General features: G+C 47.0%; 1 protein-coding gene and 1 pseudogene across 2 annotated transcripts in view; both read left to right on the plus strand.

Moving 5' to 3' along the window:
- Positions 1–16,022, plus strand: part of LOC126185109 (cAMP-specific 3',5'-cyclic phosphodiesterase-like) — a 954,034-nt gene that overhangs the window by 500,552 nt on the left and 437,460 nt on the right. The window lies entirely within an intron of this gene.
- Positions 4,991–5,108, plus strand: LOC126185516 (5S ribosomal RNA; annotated as a pseudogene).

A 16,022-nucleotide genomic window follows, 5' to 3' on the forward strand; every position in this document is an offset into this window, starting at 1 on the left:
TATATATATATATATATATATATATATATATATATATATATGTATGTTGGCGGGGGGGGGGGGGCAAATGCCTTACCTTGGCCACCATCTTTTGTGTTACTGTTCACCTACCTAGTGTACGGGATAAAAGTTAGATACCGATGCTATTATAATCAATTAACGGTCTCCAAATCTAATTAATGAAATTCAAAACAGATATTACTAGTTGAAACGATCCACAAGGCAAAATATAATTTAGTCAGAATATTGCCAACTTGTATTTACATAACCATGAATAACACAGAATGAAATCATGCAAATTGTCCTCTCATCAGGAATACTGATGTTTCCATCTGAGTTCGCAGTTCATGGTTGACCGTCACGTTACTATGCTACTGGAACTGTGCCCCATGCAGCAGATGGGAACTAGTCACGATTTAGTACAGGTCGAGAAAATGCTACAAATGTTCTCCGATGGAGAGTTATCAACAGACGCAGAAGTAACGCCTGTCTGCCCAGGCAAGTGTGCTGGGAACCTTGCTGTTCATGTTGTACATCGACGACATGGCAGACTTATAAGTAATAACTGCAGACTTTTCGCTGATTATGCAGTAATCTATCTGTATAACTAAGTACTATCTAAGAAAGAGCTGCACAAGTATTGGGTCACATTATGATAAGAAAGCAAAGTGGTGCAAAGATTGGCTAATCGCTGTAAATGTTCAATGAATCACCAGTATAAACAGCCAACTCATACAAATACACTACTGGCCATTAAAATTGGTACACCAAGAAGAAATGCAGATGATAAACGGGTATTCATTGGACAAATATATTATACTAGAACTGACATGTGATTACATTTTCACGGAATTTGGGTGCATAGATCCTGGGAAATCAGTACCCATAACAACCACCTCTGGCCGTAATAACGGCCTTGATACGCCTGGGCATTGAGTCAAACAGAGCTTGGATGGCGTGTACAGGTACAGCTGTCCATGCAGCTTCAACACGATACCACAGTTCATCAAGAGTAGTGACTGGCGTATTGTGACGAGCCAGTTGCTCGGTCACCATTGACCAGACGTTTTCAATTGGTGAGAGATCTGATCTGGAGAATGTGCTGGCCAGGACAGCAGTCGAACATTTTCTGTATCCAGAAAGGCCCGTACAGGACCTGCAACATGCGGTCGTGCATTATCCTGCTGAAATGTAGGGTTTCGCAGGGATCGAACGAAGGGTAGAGCCACGGGTCGTAACACATCTGAAATGTAACGTCCACTGTTCAAAGTGCCGTCAATGCGAACAAGAGGTGGCACCCCATACCATCACGCCGGGTGATACGCCAGTATGGCGTATTGTCTTGCAAACAAACGTCCCCATCTGTGGACTCAGGGATCGAGACGTGGCTGCACGATCCGTTACAGCCATGCAGATAAGATGCCTGTCATCTCGGCTGCTAGTGATACGAGGCCGTTGGGATCCAGCGCGGCGTTCCGTATTACCCTCCTGAACCCACCGATTCCATATTCTGCTAACAGTCATTGGATCTCTACCAACGCGAGCAGCAGTGTCGCGATACGATAAACCGCAATCGCGATAGGCTACAATCCGACCTTTATCAAAGTCGGAAACGTGATGGTACGCGTGTCGTCTCCTTACACGAGGAATGACAACAACGTTTCACCAGGCAACGCCAGTCAACTGGTGTTCGTGTATGAGAAATCGGTTGGAAACTTTCTTCATGTCAACATGTTGTAGGTGTCGCCACCGGTGCCAGCCTTGTGTGAATGCTCTGAAAAGCTAATCATTTGCATATCACAGCATATTCTTCCTATCGGTTAAATTTCGCGTCTGTAGCACGTCATCTTCGTGGTGTAGCAATTTTAATGGCCAGTAGTGTACCTGGGTGTAAAAATTTGTAGGGATGTGAAATGGAATGATTTTATAGGCTCAGATATAGGTAAAGCAGACTTCGATGCGTTGGTAGGACACTACATTGACTATACAAGGAGATTGCTCACAAAGTAATCGATCGAGTATGACTCTCAGAGGATATTGATAGTGTACAAAGAAGGATAGCGGGTACGGTCAGACATTTGTTTCACCCATCGGAGATTGTCACCATGACTCTGAAAAACCGAAACAGGTTATCTGTATCGTTGAGGCATCAAATTGATGCAGGGTCCACTGTTCGTGGGGACCCCTATTTTTACTCCATGTGAGTCTATTATCCTTAAGAACGCTGTGGAAGGATGGTCGCGGTTTTTCCTGCCAGATAGCTATCCAAAATGGCTTGCTCAGTTCGTCGCTTGCGGTCCCGGTTACGTGGTTGGCGATATTTTTGCGCTGGCGTTCGGCAGCGAGAGTGGTCGCCGGCGCGGTGTAGCAGCAGCTTTTGTTGCGCGGCACGGGCCGGTGCTGCCGGCGCGAGTAATCGGATGATCTCAGCGGAACGTCATAATCCCGCGGGAATGGAGCAGGCCGCTATCGATTTCTAGGGAGCAGGTGTCACCAGCACGTTAAGCGAATCGCTGGCCGCATGGCTCGCCGCCTGCCCGATTGGCTAACCGCCGCTTAAGAAATCCTGCTTCATTTTCAATTAAAGGCACCACCCGCGGACTTTTATAGCAAACAGCGCGCTTACCATTCCCGTTAATAGCCTTTACTCGAATCGAGAGAGGTTGTAGCAAGCCAAAAGTCTGATGATTTTTTGAATTTAAACAGTGTGAAAATTACCAACAAATGAGTTACTTTTCAAGGCGCCAACGACACTGGCGTCATTAAACTGAACGAATAGGACAAAATTTATTGAAGACAGAAAAGTATTTCTTACCGATTGCTCGTGCCAAACAGATCTGCTTGGGTCTGTTACCAGGGTGAGATTTATTGACTGTTACCGCTGAGAACGAAGGTTCAGTTTGTGTCTGTGCTACACACACGGTCGACTTCGCGGCGAGACGTTTGCCACACTTTGCGGAGCTTTACGATTTGGTAGCCGGAGTAAGAAGTTCTCTGGAACGAGAGAAGCAGCCGATATTTCCCAGCGCCGCCAATTCGCCGTTCCTGCGCGCTTGGGTGAAGCACCGAAGCTTACCTCGTCGTAAAGACCTATTCTATCCTCTTTCTACTCGGACGTATCTTTAGGATGGCATTTTACATGGGAAGGAAAGGTTTTATCATAATTTTTCCTACACAAATTCTCGTGGGTGACGACGAATCAGACGTTTCCATCTTAGAAGGAATTTGTCCTCCTCCGTCTCCACCACCGGTTGGACATCAGATATTTCCTGGTGGTTACCGCCGGCTTTCCGCAGCGTTAGTTAACAACCACCGAATGAGAGAACCGTAAAAACACTCCTCCTCACTGCAAAACTAAACGAAAAAATTTTCATATCCGTTACATATCTGCATTTCTGGATTTTCCCTGCTTTAAGTGCTGCTCAAATTGTCCACTGCCTGGAAGATTATTTGTTTATATATTTTTAAAAACTCCGAACAGAATGTTCAGGTTTTAGTACTTTCTTAAGTGGTGCTAAATCTGTACCATCTTCTGGAACTACCCTCTCTTCTTCTTTCTTCTGGTTTTAAACAGATTTCAGACGGTGCAGATTCATTGCTAATTTGGTGTTCGTCTACAAAATTGGATCGATAAGTTTAGTAAAAATATAAACTGTCCATTGTCCACATACTCTCAGTAGATCCAACCGCATATCATCTGGTGACGGTCTTTTTGTTTTCCCTCAGAAAAGAAATTTGTTTCTAACTATGCGAAATAATCGCTCACAGCTCAGATAAACTTCAGTAGACGAAAACTCCTTCCTTGCCCTTGCTTAAGCCGTTTTGGATGTTCTTTCACCTTCGATAAGGCACTGTGTGTGTGTGTGTGTGTGTGTGTGTGTGTGTGTGTGTGCGTGCGTGCGTGCGTGCGTGCGCGTGTTGGGGGGGGGGGGGGGGGGGACAAACTCAACACCGAGATTATTAGCCATCTGCCACTCCGGCAGCGGTGGCCGAACGGTTCTAGGCGCTTCAGTCCTGAACCGCGCGACTGCTACGGTCGTAGGTTCGAATCTTGCCTCGGGCATGGATGTGTGTGATGCCCTTAGGTTAGTTAGGTTTAAGTAGTTCTAAGTTCTAGGGGATTGATGACCTCAGATGTTAAGTCCAATAGTGCTCAGAACCATTTGAACCATTTTTTGATCTGCCAAAACACTGTTGAACTATAGGATCCTCTGTGAAGTACGATGTATTCTTTGGAAAAGATGACTAAACACTGTTCCCAAATATTCTCTCCACTGACCTGATCTGGCCCTCAGAATGCGCTTTGACCCAAAAGCTCGGAGCCTTTAAAACAGTGGTCCCCAACCTTTGTTAGATCATTACCCCTAAGTGCAATCAGACACTAGGTAGTCGGAGATTTGAGGTTTTGCCGGATTCCTGATACGGTACACTCGTGAAATGATCGTACGGGAAAATTCCCACTTCATAGCCACCTCGGAGATGCTGTGTCCCATAGCTCGAGCACCTACTATAACACCACGTTCAGTCTAACTTAAATCTTGATAACCTGCCATTGTAGCAGCAGTAACCGATCACAAAGCTGCGCCAGACACGTGTTGTGTTATGTGTGCGTTGCCGACCGCAGCGCAGTATTCTGCCTGTTCACATATCTCTGTATTTGTATACTCATGCCTGTACCAGTTTCTTTGGTATTTCAGTGTAGTTGACTAAACGTCATTGGAGATTAACAACACACTCTCGGTATAGCGCGCAGCCGCTAGCTTCCTCTACGAATGAAATTATCCTGTCACATTTGCCTTTACATTCTGTACATGGTAGCGACGGCAGATACGATTTTAGTTTCTCTGTCTGCTTGTTGCTGTACTTCCAAGAACCCGAAAGGTTGATATTTCAGTAAGCAGAGATCTCAGGAAAACTGTTCCTTAACTGTTTTGAGTTGGTCCTATAAAATAGTTGGACAAAGAATTTTGGACATGCTATAATTACAGTGGGCAACGGCCTTGCCGCAGTGGAAACGCCGGTTCCCGTGAGATCACCGAAGTTAAGCGCTGTCGGGCGTGGTCGGCACTTGGATGGGTGACCATCCGGGCCGCCATGCGCTGTTGCCATTTTTCGGGGTGCACTCAGCCTAGTGCTGCCAATTGAGGAGCTACGCGACCGAATAGTAGCGGCTTCGGTCAAGAATACCATCATAACGACCAGGAGAGCGATGTGCTAACCCCACGCCCCTCATAACCGCATCCTCCCCTGAGGATGTCATGGCGGTCGGATGGTCCCGGTAGGCCGCTCGTGGCCTGAACACGGAGTGCTTATAATTACAGTGGATCACATCACTATGACTGATCTTTGTTCATCAGTGAAATTTTCTAGTTTCTAAAGTATCATTAAAAGAAATTTTGCTGTTCATACAAATGACTATTACCAAGATTCCTATACCTGCTCAGTATTCTTCAATAAAGAGAATAGTAATTTGAAGCAAAAAACGTTGATTTCAATGTAATATAAATATTTCGGTTGTCTTATTGTTGTTTTCAGTGCCGCTATGTCGATATTCGTGGCATATACGAATGTAGTAAAAATGACATAGCTATCAGCGTTCTGGAATAGCTCGGACAAGGACTTACAGGAATGTACGAATCGTTAGTTCTCTGATGTGGTACGTAGAACTGGTAATCCCGTCAACACGGAGTCGTACATGTGGGGATATCGACAGCAATCGCCACTACTGCACTGTAGGTGACATAATGTGTGTATTTGTTTCGTCATTCCTGATGAAAAAAATGTTTAAAACTGCTGTCTGCGTTAGTAAGTTAAATTTCACAATCGATCAACCCTAGTGAAGTGGCGTTGCACCATTTTTCGGAATTAGCAGACTTAATTTTCGCGTACGGACAAAGAAATGGAAACTCGGTGTAAGCTAACAGATAGTATTGGATCGAGTGCCGACACAGGAGACAGCATACACACATCATCCTTTCAAGATTATTCGAACGATTAATGGAAAAAACGTAACTGGAAGCACAATACAGCCATCGATGAGGACAACCGACAGTGCTGACTCCCCTAATGAAAGAAGCAGTGTTCGCATGGAAGAGCAGCCAGAAATCGGCACTCAGTAAGTGGAGCGTAGAGTGGTTGTTGAGCACAGCAGTATGTGGAAAATAATACTGGGACAGTAACTGTAGCAGTACCATTCACCAAACTACAAGGCTTAACTCCTGCTCACTTTTCACCTTGCGTCGTGTTGAATGAATGAATGCTGCAGTGCTCTCGGATCAATGCTTACGTTCTTGAGTCCGTAGATTTCTCAGATGAAGCCTGTCCAATCATAGACGGAATACTCCGTTGTCATAATACTCATACAGGGTGAAAAGTATTTAAACCGACAAACTCTGGGAGGTTGTAGGGGACATCAAAACAAATATTTTTCCCTGATTTCTTTTTTTTTTTCCTATGAGGGTTATTTAAACCGGTGGAGGCCGTATTACGCTCTTCAGTTGTAGACAACTACTGTCCACCAGTGTAGTAGTGCATTGTCTCTGTTTACTAATGGAGCGATACACCTGGAGTGAGTACACTGATATGGTTGGTGCGTACTACGTAGCGCACCACAATGGACGAGCTGCACAGCGGGTTTATCAACAACAATATCCTAATCGCCGTATCCCGCATCATACGACCTTTGCTGCTGTGTACCAACGTCTGCGTGAGACCGGGTCGTTTAACAGCTTACCTGGACAGGGACGCCGACGCACAGTAAGAACGCTGCAATTTGAGGAAGCTGCCTTGCAGCATGTGGAGTGAGATCCTTCAATCAGCACTCGTGCAATTGCATGCAACATGGGGACGAATCAGACGAATGTAAGAACAGTCCTTTGAGAGCAATTGTTACGTCCATTTCACTTACAGCGTGTCCACAACCTGGCTCCAGCTGATTTTTCACCCAGAGCACAGTTTTCACAGTGATACTTGGAACAGTGTTAAATGCATCCTACATTTCCATCCTCTGTGTTGTTTACCGATCAAGCAACGTTCGGGCGTGGTGGAGTCTTCAACATGCACAATTCGCATGTTTGAAGTGAGGATAACCCACATGCCACAGTTACTAGCGCTCATCAAGTGCGGTTCTTCGTTAATGTGTGGGTCGGTGTTGTCGGGGACTGTTTAATTGGGCCATATCTGCTACCTAGGCCATTAAATGGCAGGCGATATTACATTTTTCTCGCCAGAGCATTGTCGGAATTGCTGGAAGACGTTCCGCTCCCTACAAGACAACGCATGTGGTTCCAACATGACAGGGCGCCAGCACATTTCAGTCACCGTGTGCGTCGATTCCTGGACCATCGGTTCCCAGAAACATGGATTGGCAGAGACGGTCCTGAACCATGGCCTACTCGATCCCCAGATATGTCCCCTCTGGAATTTTTTTGTGTGGGGACACATGCGCAACCTTGTTTACGCAACTCCTCTTGCATGAGAAGAGGATCTGGTTGCCTGGATGGTAGCAGCAGCAGGAACAATTCAGGATACTCCTGGGGTTTTTGCCCGTGTCAGACAGAACATGATCCGACAGTGTAACCTTTGTTTGTGTGTCAATGGAGGCATTTTTGAAAATCTACTGTAACTGAAATTGGGTTGTGTTAATGTGTTGTCTCTTGGTCATAAACAAATGGAAAAGTGTTTGTTGCTTTAATTAACTTGCCGCCAGAGAAATTTTCCTCTACCGGTTTAAATACTCCTCACAGGAAAAAATGACATTAGGGAAAAATATTTGTTGACGTCCCCTGCTACCTCCCAGAGTTTGCCGGTTTAAATACTTTTCACCCTGTATATGGGCCGCTGCAACTCTCCCACGCTACAGTTGCGAAGATTCATTGCCGAATTCCATAAGCATGACAAAAGGTAACGCTAAATGAAGGTACATTACTGTCAGCTATAGTCGGTTTCACGTCGGATGTTCCGGGGTCTTAAACCCGCGCACAGTTGATAGTGAACTTACTCACTGCAGGAACTGAACTCAAATTCCTGTCCGGGAATCCTGATATGTTTTTTTTCCTTAGTTTCCCTTTTAGCACTTGAGGTGATTCCTGAGACACTTCCTTCAACAAGACCACAGGTCACATCTTTCCCCGTATCCGTTCACCGGAGTTAATGCGTAATCTCTGACTACTTGAATGTCGATGAGACGTTCAGGTCTAATTCTTTCCTCTTGTAAATCCATGCAAAAACATCGAACTCCAACTGTTTTCAGAAAGCGCGGGATTTAGCATATTCAGTTAACCAGAAAGTAATTGTGTCACTGAATTAACTGACGCCGTCAGTTAGGAACAAAGTCCTACATGGTAGTGTGTAGCTTCACTGCTGACAGCCCCGACTGACGTCGAACTTCGACCTAGTTCGAGGAAAGTCCTCTCCGTGACCAGTGTGTTCAATGAATAAGGGACGGGCACGCAAATGCTGCTCCGTCTCAAGAAGAAGTTCAGAAGCACGTCGACGCTCCTGTTGCGACGTACCGTCGCTGACGAGAGATTTGTCCTCGTATTAATGGTACTGACTTTCAACAACTAACGGCAGTAGCCTGTGAAAGCAAGAAGTATCTCCTTGTATCTGAACACAGCTCAAATAAGACTTCGTAGATTATGCATTTATCTATTATGAAGTACTTTCTCAGGAATTCTGCGTAAATATTCAGTCGGATCTTGATAAGACTTCAAAGTGCTGCAAAGACTAGCAACTTGCTTTAAACATTCACGAACATAAAACAAAAAAAACGTATTATCCAGTGATCAACGAGGCACAAGTGGAACTGGTCAACTCGTATAAGTAACTGGGTGTAACATTCTGTAGGGATATGAGATGAACGATGGCGTAGGCTTAGTCGTAGGTAGAGCAGGCGGCATACTTGACTGCATTAAATGTAGTCGCAAAATTCCAGTAGTGTACCACCACAGTTATACAATGTACTGGAAACAAATGAAAATTTGTGCCGGACCGGGACTTGAACCCGGATTTTCCGCTTTACGCAAGCGGTCGCTTTAACTTTTTTTTCCGGGAATCGAACCCGCGCCGCCCGCGTGGCAGGCGAGTATTCGACCACTTTTTTTTCATTTTGGATTTTTTTAAATTAAACAGTCGGAAATCGAACCCGCGGACCAACGACTGACATCCTGTCGCGCTGACCAGTCTTTTTTAATTTTTTTTCTCTTTTTGTGTTTTTTATTTTATTTTTTGTTTTTTTATTTTTTTTTTATTGGAAATTATTGTCGCTGCCAACCTTTTATATATATATATATATATATATATATATATATATATATATATATATATATATGGAAAAAGGCGTCTTTCAGTTACGACAAACAAAATTAGAAAATTAACAGCAACAACAGAACAAGAGTTCCTTCTAAACTATGAAAAAGAATTTGAAACTAATAGTGTGATGATAGATAATAAAGAAAGAAAAATGTAACCAACTCCCACACGGCATTCCATGTGCATGGCCCATCTCCGTACAGATTCCATGTTCCAAATTGGTACAACATTTCGCAGCGTGTGGAGCCCCATGAAGGCGGTCAACCTCTGCCCGGTACTCCCCAACTGTGAGGGGGGGTTATCGAAGACACTGCGCAAATAGTTCGCAAATAGTTGTCGGTATCGGGGTGTACACTCAAGTGTGCTATGACTGTCCTGGAGAAATTGCCAGTAATCAAGCACCATCTTCTCATTATCTCGAAAGAGGTAGTATATGGACATGCCTTTAAACCATGTGAGAGCGTGAGTCTTCGCAGGTGGGAAATAAGTATCCTCTGGACAAAGGAGGAGACGTGGCTCAATTGTGCGAGGCGCGATACGTAGGTAGCAAGCGAGGATCTTCTGCACTAGCAGCCATACCTCTAACGCCGATCCACATGTTAAGCGGTGTTCGTCAGTATCCACGAGGTGGCAACGTGGGCAAAGGGGGGAATCCGTCATCCCAATAGCGTGCAGCCTTTTTCGTGTTACAATCTTCCCGTTCACCACCTGGTACCACGCGGCTCGTACCCGCGTGGGGAGGAATGGCGGCCGGCCGTGGTGGCCAAGCGGTTAAAGGCGCTACAGTCTGGAACCGCGCGACCGCTACGGTCGCAGGTTCGAATCCTGCCTCGGGCATGGATGTGTGTGATGTCCTTAGGTTAGTTAGGTTTAAGTGGTTCTAAGTTCTAGGGGACTGATGACCTTAGAAGTTAAGTCCCGTAGTGCTCAGAGCCATTTGAACCATTTGAAGGAATGGCTTCTGGACCGCTCTCCACACTGAAGGCCATAGGGTCGTAGGGCTCTTCCTCTCAATCACATTCCGAGGGATGGACCTTAGCAGCAGGCTGTAAACGTCTCTCGCCTTGGGAGTGCGAGTGTTGGGAAGGTCTGGGTGCACGTAACTATACTCGAGAATAAATGCCGAGAGGTGCGAGAGTGAAGGTGTAATGTGCGCAACCGTGACAGCTGGCAGAAGAGACACCGGCAGCAATTCCTCTAACAGACGTCCCGTAAGGGAAGCATCTTTGTGGGTCCACAATTTCATCATTGTGCACAAGTATAGCGCTGTAGCTCTCGCTCGTACATTTATAAGTCCCAGTCCGCCATCACGCGGAGGGAGGGTGAGTGTTTCGTAGCGGACTTTGAATAGGTGTCCGGCGGTAAGGTAACATCCAAACGCTGCTTGCAATCTGTGTGCCATCGCTGTCGATATCGGTAGGACCTGGGCCATGTGGATCATATTAGTCGCCACGTGAAGGTTGAGGTATTCCACACGCTGTAAGAGGTCCATCCGTCGAAGTAAGTTCCGGCGAACTTCTGTGCGTATGGCCTGTAGTAATCGTGCATAGTTCATGGCAGCCGTGCGGCGCACATCCTGTGTAAAATGTTATGCCCAAGAACCGGATCTTGTTAACTAGTAGGAGTGGGGCTAAAGCGTCCTCCTGTAGACCTCTCCCAATCGGCATCGCTGCCGACTTGGCCACATTCATGAGGCTGCCCGCTGCCAATCCATAGCGATTGATCCATTGTATCACCGAGCGTACCTCGTCACCAGATCGGACAAGTAATAGAAGGTCATCAGCATATATCCTGCAGTGAAAGGTGTGATCCCTCAATGACATGCCCGAGAGCCTGTTTTTCAACCCTCCGACAAGTGGTTAGAGTGTGATCGCGTGAAGGATCATGGAGAGTGGACATCCTTGGCGAACTGACCGTCGGATAGGAAAGGGACCCGCAATCCGTCCATTCACCAGTACACGGGATGCAGCTCCACGGAAAAGGCGCTGAAAGATGTCGAGAAAGTCAGGCGGGAAGCCCATGCGGGCCATAACGGACAGAAGGAACTTGTGGTGAACTATGTCGAAGGCGTGGTCGAAATCAATGGAGATCAGAGTAGCTCGAAGGCGACAGGATGTGGCGATGGCGATTAAATCCCTGCATTCGATGGTTGCCGTTTGCATGTTGTTCACTCCGTCCTGTGTCGTTTGCTCCATTGTGAGGAGTAGGGGCAGAACCTTCTTTATGCGGCTGGCGAGTAGTCGGGCGAAGATTTTACAGTCCGAGTTGAGAGTCGTAATTGGCCTGTAGTCCTCGACCGTCCGACCTCTGGAAGGCTTGTGTATCGGTATAAGGAGACCTTCCACGAATGCAGGTGGCACGTGGGAACCGGGGGTCATCAGTTCTTGGTACATGCTGATCCATCGGGGCATCATTAGATCGCGGAAAGTCCGATAAAACTCGAGCGGCAGTCCGTCTGGCCCGGGAGATTTGTTAAGTGCTCCCTTGTTAAGCGCGTCCTCGATGTCGTCCCGCGAAATTCCACCTAACAGCGTCGCCGCTGCTGCATTGTCGAGAGTGTGCGACACGTGCTGCAGTATGTTGTGATCGTCCTCTTCCTCTTCCTCTGTATTCACCTCGTCGTAAAACCGGCGATAGTGACCTGCAAAGGCTTCTGTAACCGCCGCCTGAGTCATTACGACCCTACCACCTGGCAATACGAGGTCCGTGATCAGCTGCTGTCGGCGTCGGCGGCTGTCGAGCACGATGTGATGCATAGACGGGTTTTCTCCTTCCGCTCGGTCGTGACGTCGCGATCGCACGACGACCCCCTCCAAACGTTTCCTCGTAAGAGACAATATTTGACCTTTAATTCGGCGGCTTCCCATTTATCTGTTTGGAGATGGTGGTTGGCTGTCGAGTTCGTGAAGCATCGTGTAATAAAAGTCCAATGTGTGACGATGCCAAGCTGCGATATCTTTACCGAATTGAGTTAGCACACGCCGAAACGCTGGTTTTGCACAGTCCACCCACCATGATAGAGTCGAAGGGTATCGGGGAAGACGATGTTCGCAATCCAGCTATGTGTTGGCGATAATCCGACGGCATTCCGGGGCTTGAAGATGTGCCACATTGAGCTTCCAGGGTCCTCGGCTGCGCCAGATCCGCTGCTGTTGTAGAGTGAGTGTGCATATGAAAGCGCTATGATCGGAGAAGGCAAACGGCCAACGTTTGGCGTCCAGTACTCCCGGCGCTAGGGCTCGTGAGACATAAATGCGGTCTAGGCGACTGGCTGAGTGACTAGTAAGGTATGTCGGCCCGGGACGGTCACCGTGCACTGTCTCCCACGTGTCGGTGAGAAGCAGATCTCGAACAAGGAGCCGAAGTTCTAAACAAGTCGAGAAGTGTGGGACTCGGTCTTTGGGGTGGAGCACACAGTTAAAGTCGCCGCCGAAGATATATTGATCGAAGCGGCTGATAAAGAGGGGGGCGATATCCTCCGAGTAGAACAGCGATCGTTCGCAGCGTTGGTCAGTTCCTGATGGAGCGTAAATGTTAATGATGCGTGTGCCCAGTGCTGTGATCGCCAGCCCCCTTCCTGACGGAAGGTAAGTCACTTCTTCGATGGCAATTCCGTCGCGCACTAGTATTGCTGTACCGCTGCCATTCCGGTCCGCCCGTGACATATTTGTCACATAACCGTAGAAAACGGGGAGGGCCGCTATATACACTTCTTGCAACAGAGCAATGTCAATATCCGAAGAACGAAGCATCTCACGCAGCAACTGGATCTTCACTGCCGTTCGTATCGTTTTGAGGTTAAGCGTGGCGATACGATAAGCTTGTTGCCGAACCGCAGGTGTTAAGCTATCCATTAAGACTGGAATTACCTATGACGCTTCTGACTGTATTGACATCTCCGCATCCCCCCAAACCTCACCTGCCGTCCTTTCTAGAGAGCCGGCGCCAATGGCGTGGGCCCTGTTCGCGTAACTTGCATGGTTCCGTCGTCGTCGTGGTCATCCGCCCACGTCGGGGAACTCAAAGCAAGATCGGCTTCCCTAGCTTCCTCAGGACATGGCATGGGTGTTTGCACTCCAGAAGGTGGCGGGCAGCATCTGTCCTGCATATCGTCATCCGATTTTGCCACTGTAGGTATATGTGGTTTGTCCTCAGTTCCGTTCGGTGGTGCCACACTGCAGCAAAGGGCGGCTGCCTCTGTGGCAGCGTCGTCATTGAAGGTGGAGTCGTCGTCCTCTGGAGGCTGTGTCGCATCCCGTTCGGAAGTTGCTCTACGCCTCCGCTTCCGTCGCTTCGGAGAGCATTGCTTCCTGGTGTCCTTCTGTGTCAGACGACGGCAAAGATTCCCGACGTTCTGGCACAAAGGCAGCTGTAGGCACAATAAGCGAGTCTACGGCCATGCTATCGTCATGTATGTTGTTATCCGTCGACGGGGGCGGCGGCATCGGAATTGAATCCGTAGGTTGTGGAACGGGTGTGTCGTCATCGCCCTGTATGGGAGGATGGAGCCGCGACCCAACAGTGGATGTCGGCTGTCGTGGTGAAGTGGTAGCTGTCGTGAGGGCTGCTGCATAAGTCACGGGAAGCAGCGTCGGCTGGTCTGCGTCAGCCGGCAGCAGTTGAGTGATTCGACGTTGGAGACATTCTGATCTGAGGTGTCCCTCCTTCCCACAACCAGAGCAGGTCTTTGGTTGCCCATCGTAGATGACGATGGCACGGCAGCCACCGATATTCAGATATGAAGGCACATTCTTTTAAGTTCTATTCGGACCTGGCGGACTCCGTTCAGCACAGGATATGTCTGGAATTGCGTCCATTTTTCCGCAATATGATCATGGACCGTGCCAGAGGGGCGCAGCGCTTTCACGACGTCCTCCGCCGGTAGTTAGAAAGGAAGTTCGAAAATTCTGATCGTGCGAAGTCCCATGCCAGAATAATCGACGTGTACAGTTCCCACATTGCCATCAGCATGGCAGAAACGGAGGCCCTGTTTCGTGTCCCGAAGGATCCGTTCACATGTTGCGTCGTTGATGATCTTGACATACACGATACTACTCACAATGGACAAGTGAATGCCGAGAATGTCGGTCGCCGGGATTTTAACTTCTTCTCGTAGAAATCGTTCGACTTCGAGTGCTTTGGGCCGTGCAAATTAGTTGTGGAACGTAAATTTGAGCGTTGATTTTCTGTATTGGTGTGCCATAGTGATCTATATGCTGAGTACGGCACGCGCGAAACGGTCGAGTACGATGTAAACAACACAAGCGCTCGCTCCGCGGCTGGAACACAAACAGCGCGTCCTCACCGCAGCACAGCCAAAGGCCAACTTAACCCCTTCGGCTGTCCGAATACACTTTACGGACAGACCTAAGCATCCATATGCTCGCACGATTGTGTTTCCCGCAGAGGGAGAGACTGAATGTAGTTTTCCCGTAAGGTTGCCTTGGCTCTGGCATGAGATACATTAGTACAGTGTGTGTATTTGACAGAGTCTGTAAAGTTCGAGGTGTGCATGCATGCCCGAAGGAACGTTGTATAGAACTTCAAAGACATTGTCAAATACAGACACTGCAATTATGTATACTTTAGTTCATTGGGGCAGCACTAGGGAAATTTAGTCAGTTCACAGTAGGAGCTGGGTACAAAACACTCGTGCGACCCATCCTAGAATATTGCTGAAGTATGTGGCACCCGTACCAGATAGTATTAACAGGGAACGGGCATGGGAGAATGCCACGGAGGAGTTGAAGAAACTGAACTGCCAGACATTTGAAGATACAAGTAAACTATCACTAGAAAACATACTCACATAGTTTCAAGAACAAGCTTTGAATGAAGAATGTACGGATATACTACAGCCCCTACGCATCGCTCCCGTAGGAATAGCGAGGACACTATTAGACGAATTACAACGAACACAGAGGCGACTGAACCATCATTCTTCCCGCACTCCATACGTGAATGTAACGGAAAGAAGCCCTAATAACTGGTACAGTTGGAAGTACCCTGTGCCATGCACTTCACAGTGGCATGCAGATTATTGATCTATACGTCGATTTGTATTTTGTGGTAATCAATAATCCTATATGCACCTTGTTATAATAAATATGCGGAGAACTGACCAAACTGATGACGTATTTGTGTGTTTCTCCATTTAATTAAAGAACTTTTGGTAAACACAGTATTTAAATTATACTCTTCAGTCACCTATAGATTGTGGAAAGGATTTTGTTAATCTTCTATCTCCCAAATGCTGAAAGATTTTCTGTAAATGGTGTAAATCAAGCACAGGAGTTTTTTCAACCCATCATTGTCCTTCGGTTTTTTCCTGCTAGTTACAAATGAGTACTGATGGACTGAATTATCCTTCTTAAGCACCCAGCGAGATATCGTTCAGTGATGAACGTAAGAACTACACACTAGCGACAATTGAAGTCATCTGAATTATAACAAAAATGAACGATCCCGGCATAAACTTTCTTTCTCGAACAATCGCAATAATTTTTTGAAAGATGTAACCACCATTTGATTGGACAACAGGTTTTATTCCACAATCTATATTTCGTCGTTAGCCCATTTTCAGGTCTCACAAGTATCTAAACTCATTAGACTTGAATAGAACACAGTCATCGTCAAAGTATGTATCTTCGGTGATATAACCCAATTTTGTCAAAACTAAATGATAAAACGGCTAAATTACTGGCAATTAG

This window comes from Schistocerca cancellata, chromosome 4 (assembly GCF_023864275.1).
Source record: "Schistocerca cancellata isolate TAMUIC-IGC-003103 chromosome 4, iqSchCanc2.1, whole genome shotgun sequence".
NCBI classification, from domain to species: domain Eukaryota; kingdom Metazoa; phylum Arthropoda; class Insecta; order Orthoptera; family Acrididae; genus Schistocerca; species Schistocerca cancellata.